The following is a 13,319-nucleotide window of genomic DNA, read 5'->3' on the forward strand; positions in this document are numbered from 1 at the left end:
AAGGAGGAGAATCACTTGAATCTGGAGGCGGAAGTTGCAGTGAGCTGAGATCATGCCACTGCAGTCCAGCCTGGGTGACAGAGCAAGACTCCGTCTCAAAAAAAAAAAGTTGGAGTTTTTTTTCCCTTAAGATCTCATTTCAAAATCATCATATTCCAAGCCTGTATTACCAAGACATTTTTTAAAGATTTTAAGCAGTGATGAGTTTGTCTATAAAAAATAAAATTGCACAGGAAATTTAATTAATTCTGCTGGTGAAATATTTAACACTACCCTCTATTGATATTCAAAAAAATCTAGAAGTTGTTTAAATCAGTATGAATTAAAGTTCATAATGATTTTTAAAATACTGCCATGCTAGAAGAACACTGAATATTTCAGATATTCTGAAATAATTAAAGATTATCATAATGCATTCAGATAAAAAATAAAATTAGGCATCTATGGATAAACCAGGAAAGAATAAGGAATACATAAATATGGAAATGAAACAATTCTGCAGACACTGAGGCATTATGTTTGGAAGGTTTTCCAGTTACTCATCAATCAGATAGACTTATACTATCATGCACTATTTTCTTCTCTGAGTCATTCCCCAAGTCCTAAAATCCACTCCTGATGAATCCTTCCATATCAAACCTTTATAAAACCAATATATTCAATTCTTGCCTATAAAATGAGGCTGAGGGATACAGCAAGGTTGATACAGTTTGGATGCTGTCCCCTTTAAATTTCATGTGTTGCACTGTAATCCCCAGTGTTGGAGGTGAGGCCTGGTGGGAGGTGACTGGATCATGGGGGTGGATTTCTCATGAATGGTTTAGCAACATCCCCCTTGGTGCTGTCCTGAAGATACTGAGTTCTTGCAAGATCTGGCTATTTAAATGTGTGTGGCATCTTCCCCCACATTCTCTTTTGCTCCAGCTCTTGAAATGTGATATTCCTGCTCCCTCTTAGCTTTCGCCAAGAGTAAAAGCTCCCGGAGGACTCCCCAGAAGCTGAGTAAATGTCAGCCCCATGCTTGTAGGCCTGCAGAACCATGAGCCAATTAAACTTCTTTTCTTTATAAATTACTCAGCCTCAGGTATTTCTTTACAGCAATGCAAGAACAGACTAACAGGCCATGTGCAGTGGCTCCAGAACCATAATCCCAGCACTTTGGGAGGATGATGCGGAAAGATCACTAGAGCTCAGGAGTTCAAGACCAGACTGAGCAACACGGTGAAACCCCATCTCTACAAAAAAAAATACAAAAATTAGCCAGGCATAGTGGCACTCGCCTGCAGTGCCAGCTACTCGGAAGGCTGAGGTTAGGAGGATCGCTGGACCCCAGGGAAGGCAAGGCTGCAGTGAGCCATGATTGGGCCACTGTCCTCCAGTCTGAGGACAGAGTGAAACCGTCTCAGAAAAAAATAATCAACAAACTAACAGAAGAGTAAAAGGACAGAACTCCCATCATGAAGACTGTTCCTAATACAGTGTTACTTTTACAGACCACCATAACCAGAGGCACTGTGAATCAAACTTACTACAATGAAGGTGTATGTCATTCTACTTCTAATAATTTTAAAATTTCATAATTGTAAATATAATCCAATTATTGCAGAATACTTACCTTTAAAAGTCTGTGGCAGGGAGGGGTAGGGGCAAAAGCAAGGATAATGTTTTTTTAACAAGACAAGGTCCTAAATGTAGGATTCCAGCAATATCATTACAACTGAAGATCTGATGCAATGAAAACTGTATTTCCCATCACCTCTGCCCCTCCTCAAAATAAACCAAAAAATATACAATACCTCATGTATTTAAAAAAATAAATTATGCATATAAATAAGTATAAATAAAATAATCAGAATAGTATTTCTATATATTTATTTATTTATCTATTTTATTTATTTATTTTTTTGAGACAGAGCTTCGCTCTTGTCGCCCAGGCTGGAGTGCAATGACACGATCTCAGCTCACCGCAACCTCCGCCTCCCAGGTACAAGCAATTCTCCTGTCTCAGCCTCCCAAGTAGCTCATATTACAGGCATGCGCCACCACACTTATTTTTTTTTTGTATTTAGTAGAAACAGGGTTTCACCATGTTAGTCAGGCTGGTCGTGAACTCCTGACCTCAGGTGATATGCATGCTTCTACTTAAAAAGCTTAAAAATATTATTCTAAATTTGACCTTCTAAAATAATAAGTTGTAAAATCCAGACTTACCTGTAATTCTGTCTTCTCTAAACTGGCCAATTAACTACAGATCTAATAATTCCATGTTGAATGAACTTATCCTTAATGGTTCCAATCTCAAATGACCTGACCTAGCCTATGGATTGCCATTATGAAATGACAAGCTTCCCTCAGTATGCAAATTTGATACAAATAAAACTATATTGTGAATTTTTAACAATTTAAGGCCAAAAATAGATTAATAAGAGCAGACTCATAAGTCAGCAAATGCCCAGTAAGTACAAAAAATAACTTAATACTTCAAAATAAAGTTTTAAAAAAGGTAACATTAAAATGGAAAACCAAGGTTAAATTCAAGTTTAAAATCAGAAATAAACAGAGAAATTAAATAGAAGTAATAACTAAATTGAAAAACTGGCAAAAAGAACTGCTTCTATTCCTAAACGCTTGATTTATTCATTTTATTTTCAAGTACTTGAATGCCTCCCATATGCTAATAAATATTATACAGGACTTGGAAACAAATAAATTAATGGAAATGTTCACTATCCAATAACTCACAATATAGTTTCACAGGAGCCATTGTTAGAATGAAACAAAGTCCAGAAATAGATCCAACTACATACACAATTTAAAACACCAGCATTTCATAGTAGCAGAGAAAAGGATTATCTGACAAATAGTATTGAAACTGGACAACCATCTAGGGGAAAAAAGTTGCATTCCATCTTATATCTTGCATCAGTATAAATTCCAGATGGATCAAGAAAACAAGGGAGAGTCTCAAAATACAATTTCAGGGTTGAGAAGCGACCTACCTAGATGCACAACAACAACAACAAAATCACACTATCTACAGAATCAAAAAGATAAAAAGACAACCTAGGGAAAACAACTCATTTCACAAACACAAAGCTATCTTCCTTAGTATAAGAGCTCCCACAAAGCAAAGTGAAAGGACCACAAATCCAATAGAAAGTGGGCCGAGATATGAGTGAAGAGTTCCCCAAAAAAGGAGAATAAAAAGCAAATTAAAATTATAATGAGATTCTATTTTTCATGTCTCAAGTTGGCAAAGATCAAGTCATCTGAAACCACAATGTTAGTAAAGGTGTAGAAAAGCATAAATTGGTATTTCTATGTCAATTTGGCAATATTTGTTGAACTTAGTAACATATACCACTTTTGAATCAGCAATTCCTCATCTACTTAATCTTTAGTTATGGTCACACACACACACGCCCTGACAAATGTACAAAGATATTTACTACTTTTTGAATTCTAAGACATTTAAATGTGTTCAAAAAATAGATAATTTTTTTAAAGAAAGAATAAAGAGACAAATACAGACAACTCTCAAAGAGTTTTGTTCCAAAGAGGAGTGAAAAATGGGGCGATAGCTTGAAGAGATGTGGAGTCAAGTAATGATTTAAATTGGGAATTGGCAGAGCACAGTTCACACATACCATATTTAGCCAGTTGCCTGTTTTGTAAATAAAGCTTTATGAGAACACAGCCATGAGCCATGTCTGTTCATTTATGTATTGTCTATAACTGCTTTTGCACTACAAAGGTGGAGTTGAGTATGTGCAAGAGAAACAATCTTGCCCACAAAGTCTAAAATATTTTCTTTATGATCCTTAATAGAAAAATCTTGCCAATCCCTGGTTTAAATCAGTAATTCTCACAATCTAGGCCCCAGATCAACATTATCAGATCACCTGGGAACTCACAGATGCAAATCTTCAAGTCTCACTCCAAAGCTAATGAAACAAACTCTGGGGTGGGGCCCAGCAATTTGTGTTTCAACAAGCCCTTTAGGTAATTCTAATAAGAACCACTGAGTTAGGAAACAGTTCTAGTACAGTTAATCCTCACTGTCTTCAACAGGTTCTTGGAAACTGTGATTTTAAGTCAAACAATGTGTAACAAAATCCATTTTTCCATAGGCTAATTGAGATAAGCAAGTTCCTATGGCATATTTATGGCCACAAAAACATCATCAAACTTCTAAATAAAGACCCCAAACACTTTGATTATTAAACACTAAAATAAATGTGAGCTATACACACATTTAGGAAAGACTAACAAAAACAAGTAAGATAATTATTTACCCAATTCAGTTCAGTCACAAGTGGCTACAGCCTATTCTAGCAGCTCAAGGCACAAGGTGGGAACCAACCCTGGACAGGACACCATCCACTGCAAGACACACTCATACATACATGATCACTCAGACTGAGAACATTTAGACACACCGATCCGCCAACATACACATCTTTAGGATGTGGGAGGGAATTGGGGCACCCAGAAAAACCCACACAGACATGGGGAGAATGTTCAAACTCCACACAAACAGTGGCCCCAGCCAGGAATCAATTTTTTTTTCTTATCAACATTACGAACAAACAACAGTTATTCAAGGACCTGCTGTATAGCCAGGAACAGATAAGGACGCTTTATGTTCACACATTTAAAGGGTCTTGAGGAAACTTCATGGGAGCCTAAGAGCCCTCAAGCAGACTGTCAGTGAGAACTTCAAGGAAAGTGACAGAAATGATAGTGAAAGCTGAATAAGAGGAGACCCTTGTTACATACTAGGGCAAAGTTTAACAAAACTATCACCTACATTAACATGTTAAATAAAATACATACCTGACCTAATGAATTAAGGACATTCTCCACAAGAACTTAAAGCAATTTGGCTTCTTCTAGCTGCCCTTATAATTGAGAGAACAGAGAGATGAACTAAAGAATGAGCTATTCACTTTTTGAGTAGAATTTCAAGGAGAGGTAATGGACTCAGAACAATCTTTTCGGCCAGCAGAGTGTCAAATAAAAAGGGCCTCAGAGCAAAGATCCAATCTAGAGTGTGACTATAAGATCCTTTCTCAAGGTCTAAATCAGTACCTCATAGATCCTTTCAGACGAAATATTATCTAAGGATCTTAAGGGTGTTGTTCCACAGCAGCCTCACACAGAGCTTAGGGGAGGAAAGAGTTCCTCTCAAGAGACTTGTGGGTATGGCGGTACAGATTATAAACTTATACACAGGAAGTCCACAAAGTTTTTAAAGGAGTTGTATTAGCTTGGAATGAAAGGGACACGTGCTATATTTTAAAAGAGGGCCTTTGGACCCTGAAGCACTACAGGCAGGAAGCAAGCTCAGGAAGTTACTCTTACAAATACAAAGCACTTTATATGGGTGGGATGTGGGGGTAGGGGAGATAAATAATTCAGAAGATAAACCCAAAAAAAGAAGAAGCCTATGTCCCATTTAGAACAACTTCAAGGAAGCAGGACTGAGACCTAATCAAGGAACTGGTAACATGTGCCCAGTGGGGTTGCAGAATTGCTATAGATTGTGCCTACCTTGTGCGCTTCTTGAGGAGGAATGTCTACTGCAAATAACCCGTGCCTTTTCAATCTTGTAAAGTATGTGGGGGACATATAAACTGTCTCTTCATGGGTCCTCAGTTCAAGAAGAACCATATCCAATTAACCATACCCAAGAAAATTATTCTGTACCTGGACCGGATTTATATGATGAGATGCTGGACTCTGAGTTACTGTCATGATGGGATGTGAATTAGGGACCTTTGAGGAGAAGCTTAGTGTATTTTGCATGTATTTCAGATACAGGAGGGATATGAAGTTTGGCAAAATGGCAAGCTGTGGCAATAGTATTAATAATTGTCCAGAGATGGCCATTACAATATTTCCCATCTCACATGTTTTTCTTCTACAGTGTGAACTTGCCACTCCCCCATCAAATCTGGACAGACTTCTGACACTTACAACCAGTAGAACATGGCAGAAGTTATACTGTGCAACTACCAAGGCTAAATCATAAAGATTTATGCTGAGACACACTGACACACTCACTTTCAATTCTCTACTCACCACTATGAAAGGTGACCACCCTGAAGCCACCATATTGTGAGGAAATCCAGGCCACATGTACATGCTCCAGTTAACAGCCCAGCTAACATCCCAGTCAAGAACGAGCATCAACTACCCATCAGGTGAGTGAAGACACCTCCAGATGATTCCAGTCCTTTGCCTTCAAGTCACCCCTGGCTGGCAATTCTTCCCAACTCATGTCCTAGTAGCCACTGTGGAGCAAAAACAAAGTCATCCCTGGGTGTGCCCTGTCTCAATTATTGATCCATGGTATCTGTGAGCCTAATAAAGTAGTTGTTTAAAATCACTAAGTTTTGGGGAGTTTCTGTTACACAGCAATAGCAATCACTGATGGAAATAATCCAGTAGAGGGAAGAACTGAGAAGGCAAGAAAAAGAGGAAAGAAATATAATGGTAAAGCCTTTGAAGGCAAAGGGGATGAGCTCTTCTACACAACTGAATGGAGAGGCTTTAGAAGGGATGCTAAAACATTCATTGTAGAGGGGAAAAGGGCAATGTACAGAGGACAGGTGGTTGCCTGGTGAACAGGAATCAGAGACTAGAAAAGGAGATGTGGGGGGGTGGTAGGAAAGAGTTTGCTGGTTTTTGTCATAAACATTGGTAAACCATTTCTTTTTTAAACTTTATACACATTTTACCATGTGATCCCATCTTTTTAAATTCTCTAAAAAAGATTTAGTCCATTCCCTCAATAGACAAGACTCACTGATGATGTGAGTTGCTTGAAATCATATACCATGTTGACAGCAGGGTCAGTCCTTTATCCCCTGATTTCCAAAACAGTGCACTTACTCACATCACATGGCCCTTTATATTATAAAAATATTACCTAATAGCATTATATTTCATAATCATAATTTATTAAACTAAAATCACTTAGTAAGAACTAATGAGTACTCTGTTTCCAGTAACATACCAACAAGATGAGCAGAAGAATGTTCTTGGGAAGATCAAAATAAACATGCAAGCAAAGTAAACGGCCCATGGACCATTCTAACCTAGTTAACCCCTTGTAGCTATACAGAAAGGCTTCAAAATAGATAATGCTTCTCTTTGTTCTTTCCAGTACCCCTAATTTCATCAATCATTCAACCCTCAGAGTTATAAGTTACCTACCAAGAATTTATCCTTCCTTTTAGAAATAAATATTTTATCACTTTATTCAAATTTTACCAGCACAGAAGCACCCAGAGATGGCTTGTCTAACCTCCTATCATTCAGATAAAACACAGAACCAATGCACATAGAAAGAATAGTACCTAGATAGTGTGATATGTAAGAGGATACAAACAAATGACAATCTGTTGAAAAATACCTCCCAGGTTTTATTATGCCTAAAATTCTCATCCTTAGTCCTAGTGATGGAGAGCTTTGGAAAAGTCTTCACTGATATCCAACTGTCAAATCCAAAGGTCTTTGGTTAAACCAAAGAGAACAAAATATTAACAGTGCTTATTTCCACATAGGGAAAGTATAAGCAATTTTCTTCTGTTTTTATAGATTTCATATTAGCAAAAACACTAGTACAAATTTTTAAGACCATTTATTGGATCTGATTCTTCTCATTTCTTGCCAATGACCAACAGGTTGATCATTCCACCTCCTAACCTATCCACTAATTTGCCTCTCTCATACTAACTGTTTTTTCTTTGTCTCCTTTACCCATTTCTCTCCTTTCACCCACCTGCTAATTATGCACAATCCCCAAGGCTCAATCTCAGGTCCACTACTCTTTTCTCTTAAGTACCACAGCACCAGCCTTAATTTCGCTAACAAATTCTAGTCATATATCCCACTGTAGGCTATCAATTTTCACTTGCCCATCCCACGGCCACCGCAAACTCAACATATCCACAATATAGGCTCAACTGTCTACATCCCCTCTACCAGCTACTAATACTGCCATAACTATTTTTGTTACTAACTGCCATTAATCAAATGGCAGTTTCTTTGTCATTAACTGAGTAACTTTGGACACATTTTAAGTCTCTCTGGTCTGAGTCCTAATATACAAAGTATATAGACTGACTTAGATGTTCTAAGCTGTCTTGGAGTTCCAACACTCTTTGATTTCCTCTGTCACTGAAGAGCAAACCTTCAAGGTAAGGTAATCTTTAATCACTCTTCTCCCGTCCATTCTCCCTTTTTATTCAATCCATAATAATGTCTTGTGACATCTCTGCAATCTGACTTATTTCTACTAAGTCCAAGTCCTCATTACTTCAGGGCTCGATTATTTTCCTACCTCTCTCTACCACTTCTCTTTCCAATTCATGTGAGATCTAGCACTGGTGCTGCTTTGATTTTCCTAAAATATTTATTTCAGCAAACTCTTTCTCAATTCAAAACTTTTAAAGCTTCTCCGTATCTACAGGTCAAAGTACATTCTTCTCATCCTAGCATTTAAAGACATCCATAATCAAATTCCAACTACATTTTTAACACAATTTCTTACTACTCTTTCACACAAACCTTCATTTCAGTCAAGTTGTTTATGTACTGCTCTCTGAACATATCATACATATATACATATTTTGCCTTTGCTTACCCCCTCTACCAGTTCCTTCCTATTATACAAAATCTCTGCTCAACTCGAAGTGGTCTCAAATATCTGTAACTTTTATTATTTAGCTTATCTGCCCAATTATACTGTAAGTCCTTAGGGAAAGGAACCTCTTTTGTATTTCTTTGTTTCTCTTTTGGATACAGCCAAGTACCTTTTACATTGCAAATATTAACAAATATTTGTTTGGTGACTACAGTTCCTTATCACACAATCAACATGTATTATTTCTTGAATGCTGCCCACGTGCTCTCCATTGTGTGTGTGTGTGTTTTTTTTTTTAATCTAAGGTACTGTTCCTCAAAGAATACACAATCAACTTGAAAAGATATGGCTAACACTAGGGAAATAACTATCATAAACAACTAAAGCATGGCATATAATTAAACCATGTGAAGATGTTCTAAGACTAAAGAGCTACAGAAATAGAGGAAAAAAAGAGGGATGGAGAACATAAGCAAAAATTAAAGGATAGAAGAAACATATAGCTTGTTACTAGAAAGTGTGGAAATCAGCTTATAAGCTGAAGGATTAGAGATCCTTAGACAAAAGACTAAATAAATAGGGCAGGGATTGATAATAGACTATCTTAAAAGACAGGAAAATTTAATAAGTAGAAAATGGTAAGCCACTGAAGATTCTGGGGCAAGGGAATACTATAATAAGGAGTATTAGAGTGGAATCTCTATTGAGGATAAACGAAAGAGACACTGAATTCTCATAAGTTCAAATGACTTTCAATATTCGAGGCTCAGGAAATGTGTCCTGGGATTCACACAGTAAAGGAGGGAAAGCAGAGATACGAGAAAGAAAGGAAATATGGACATTTTGAATGGGAATAAGACGTAAATGAAAAAAGTAGTTTAAAGATGATGCCTAATTTAAAGCCTACATGATTAGAAGAAAATTAAGAGGTAGAAAATGGTAACTTTCACTTTGGGCATTCTGAGTTTAAGGAGATGAACAGAAATAGAAGCAGAAGACCAGTACAGGAAAAATCAGGAAGTGACTAGTACAACAAGTTAGCAATAGGATTAGTTTTAAAATCAAAGAACCGGGCAGAAGTTATAAACATATTACACAGGAGATGAAATATATTAAGCCATGATCAGCTGATACTAGCTTTATATCAATAATTTTATCAGAAAAGCAAACTAAAAGCTAAGGCAGAGGTTTCCAAACCCATTCAGGGAGCCCTGAGTCTTAGCAAATTTTTCATGACACCTCTAGGCCAAAAGAAATAGGTTCGAACAACTTACTTAGTAGTTATGTCCTTACAATTTAGTGTCTCTTGAGCACTGTAGAACTTATCAAACCTTAGAATCAAATTGGACAATACCACACAGTCATTTCCTGTTCTACATTCATTTTCATGTACTAGTTGCTTTTTATCAGAGCAACCTCTGAAAATACATCTTTACAAAGACATGACACTGTGGAAACGGATGTAGGTAGCTAATGTTGAAACCATGAACTACCTCAAAACAAAAGTTCAAGCCTAAGGCGCTCTGGGCACCTTGGCACACAGTTTGGGAAACTGGTAGCTAAGAGGAGGGGTCTAAAAGGGAGTGGGGAAGGGTGAGAAATGTAATGGGGGAGGAGCAAAAGAAAGTTCTTAGCACAGTTAACCACAAGGGGGCAGCACAATAATTGCTAGGGGCAACACAATGGGGGTTTAAGCAGAGAGACAAAAGTCAAACCTTTCCATACAAAGGCTACAATACCCCCTCACCAGCTTAAGACCTTAAAGTCCTTTATCTCTTTATACTAGAAAGGAAGAAACAAGAAACACTAGTTACTGGCAGATCACCTTATGCAGTCATTCTGGCCTTCTCTGAATCTCCTTTGCCTCCCAGCCACGATAGTAGCCAAGACTTTTATGAGAGCCAAGCAATTTACCACTTGGCATGTGTCTTACCCAGTTCTCACAACAATCTGATAAGAAAGTGCAGCTAAAAGAGTAATACAACTCTTTTTTTCTTTCTTTCTTTTTCTTTTAGACAGAGTCTCACTCTGTTGCCCAGGCTGGAGTGCAGTGGTGCCATCTCGGCTCACTGCAACCACCAACTCTCAGGTTCAAGCAATTCTCCTGTCTCAGCCCCCCGAGCAGCTGGGATTACAGGTGTGCACCATCACGCCTGGCTAATTTTTGTATTTTTAGTAGAGATGGGCTTTCACCATGTTGGCCAGGCTGGTCTCGAGCTCCCGACCTCAAGTGATCCTCCTTCCTCAGCCTCCCAAAGTGCTGGGATTACAGGCGTGAGCCACCATGCCCGGCCGCAAATAATACAACTCTTAAGTGGCAAGAACACCAGGATTCAAATCCAGATCTCACTCCAAAGCCAATGCACTTTTCTATTCTGCCTCAAAAGCATCCCACCTTTCAGCAATAGCCAGGTGAAGCAAAGAAACAATGTCATATTCTTTTCCCGTATCTGAGACACCTGTCTCAAATCACCAAAGGCACACACACACAAAAAACCCTAATGAGTCCCTAAAACATGCTATAAATTGCAAATACAGGATATTCAGTCAGAGCAAAAACAAGCATGGTGTGCTCTTCCAGCCAGCAAGTACTGCAGTTTTCCTATTCAGGTAAATATATGTACTATTAAGGCAAGTGCCGGATACATCCAATCTGTACATACATTACACACCAACAGACAAATGCATGTACAAGCAAATAATTCTCACACTTAAAGTGGTAGGCGGTGAGGCGGATGGGGGAAGGGAGGCCAAAAATTGATTATTCATCTTCAAATGTTCTGGGTGTTATATCAAAATACAGGTTGAACATCCCTAATCTGAAAAGCTCCAAAATCTGAAACATTTTGAGCACCAACATGATGCCACAAGGGGAAAATTCCCTGCATAAGTACTTAATACAAACTTTGTTTCATGCACAGATGTAAAAATATTGCAAATGACTTAGTGGCTGTGTGAATAAGGTGTATATGAAACATGAATTTCGTATTTACAGTTGGGTCCCATCCTTGACATAGCTCATTTTGTATATGCAAACATTCCAAAATTTAAAAAAAAAAAAAATCCAAAACACTTCTGGTCCCAAGCATTCTGGAGAAGGGATACAAAATATTTATTTGCAGTAGCCCAACTCACTGTAAAAACTTATTATGAAACCAAGAGCAATCATCTCCCTTATTCCCACTTCTAGTTTCCTTCTCCATACTAAGCCGCTACTATCCTTTCATTCAGAGAAATGGAGTTTCTCCTGACAGATTAGTATTTACCGGAAAACAAACTGGGTAAATTCAACCGACACAACAAGCTTAGGCAGATAAAACCATCACGAAGCATTCAGTGTGGTAGCAGAAACCCCAGCAAGAATAGCTAACGTGTTCTCACAAAAGCTATCTCTTATTGGTTGGAAATATTCCTCTTTGAAGGATTAAGAACCTCTGGCTGTTTAAGAAGAAAGGGTAATGGACAACGTTTTACATTTCTCTGCAAAGTCACGTTATGTGTAAAGCCAACAAAAAAAAATGTTTCTTAAAGGATCCAAGACGAACAAAACACCCCAAAATTACTCTCGCATATCAACATTAAAAGTTTAGCACTGACATTTTCAGAGTAAGCAAAAATGAGCCCTGCCTGTCTTCACACGCTTCCAGCCTTCCTACGCACGCACTCCCAGCTCGCGACACCTTCTTCGCCTTTACTGCAGCGATAAAGGACAGCACACCCACCGTCGCGGGAGGAGGAGGAAGAGCCTCTTTTTCTGCAGAAGAGAAACAGCTCACATCTTGTTCCTGTTGCCTTCTTCTGAAACCTAAAAAAAACAAAAAAGCAGCAGTTACTACTACCACATAAGTCCAGGAGAAACAGATGCTTTCTCTAGGCTGTTTAAGTGTCTAGAAAATTTTAAAAAGGAATAAGGAGGTGGGGGGTGCGGGAATTAAAAGACACAAATGGAAGCAAATATCACTAGCAAGACTCGTTCTAGGTGTCGTCTTAAAGAGGAAGATTTTTCTGGCTCAGAAGTTTGCTGCCACTAGCAGGGGGGAGGCGGGATCAGAAGGTAAGAAGGGGGTGGAGAGACAACTGCTGCCCCCCACCCAGAAGCCAGGCAGAGATAACACCCACCGGTTACACAGACGGGGCGACCAGAGTGCGCCCTTGAGCCCGCAGGGGCGGCTCCTACCCGGCGGGCCAAGGTCTGCGAAGCCCCGAGGCGGGCACGGCTCTGAGCGACCTCCAGGCTGGGCCCTCGGGGGCCCTCCAGGGTGGGCTCAGCTCCCACTCACATCCCTCCGCGGCGAGGACCAGGCCTCTCCCTGAGCCGCGGCAGCCCTCAGCCCCGACGCGCGCCGCAAGCCCGGGCCGAGGGGCCCGAGCGGCCGAGAGGCCGAAGTGACGACGAGAACACCCGAGCGAGCCGAGAGCCGGCCCAGCCTGTCAGCGCCGAGGGAGGCCGTTAGAGGCGTCCGCTGCTGCCCCCTTCTGCTCCTCTTCCTCTCTCCTTCCTGCAGCCCCACACCACTCCCACTTCGGGCAGCCGGGAAGCCCGTCACAGTTGTCTCCACCCTCTCCTGGGCCAAACCGTCTTCTCAACGCCGCGGGCGACACTGACTTGGTCGCCCTATTAGCTTCGAACTCAGCCTCCAGGTTGGCCTGCAGTCTCCCCGACTGG

General features: G+C 39.6%; 1 protein-coding gene across 10 annotated transcripts in view; it reads right to left on the reverse strand.

Annotated features, from left to right (window-relative positions):
• JAK2 (Janus kinase 2) overlaps nt 1-13,057 on the reverse strand; it is a 155,614-nt gene extending 142,557 nt beyond the window's left edge. For 4 of the 10 annotated variants that reach the window (XM_074017539.1, XM_074017535.1, XM_065530593.1 and 1 more), the window contains exons 1-2: nt 12,773-13,057; nt 12,376-12,458 (exon numbers count right to left, since the gene is read on the reverse strand). The gene's annotated coding sequence lies outside the window, so the exon portion shown is untranslated. Of the gene's footprint in view, nt 1-6,084; nt 6,298-12,250; nt 12,459-12,772 lie in introns of those variants that run through there. The other 6 variants (XM_074017536.1, XM_074017537.1, XM_005581791.4 and 3 more) reach the window with 3 other exon arrangements.
• Between the last annotated feature and the right edge of the window lie 262 nt (nt 13,058-13,319).

Source organism: Macaca fascicularis, chromosome 15, assembly GCF_037993035.2.
Source record: "Macaca fascicularis isolate 582-1 chromosome 15, T2T-MFA8v1.1".
Taxonomy (NCBI): domain Eukaryota; kingdom Metazoa; phylum Chordata; class Mammalia; order Primates; family Cercopithecidae; genus Macaca; species Macaca fascicularis.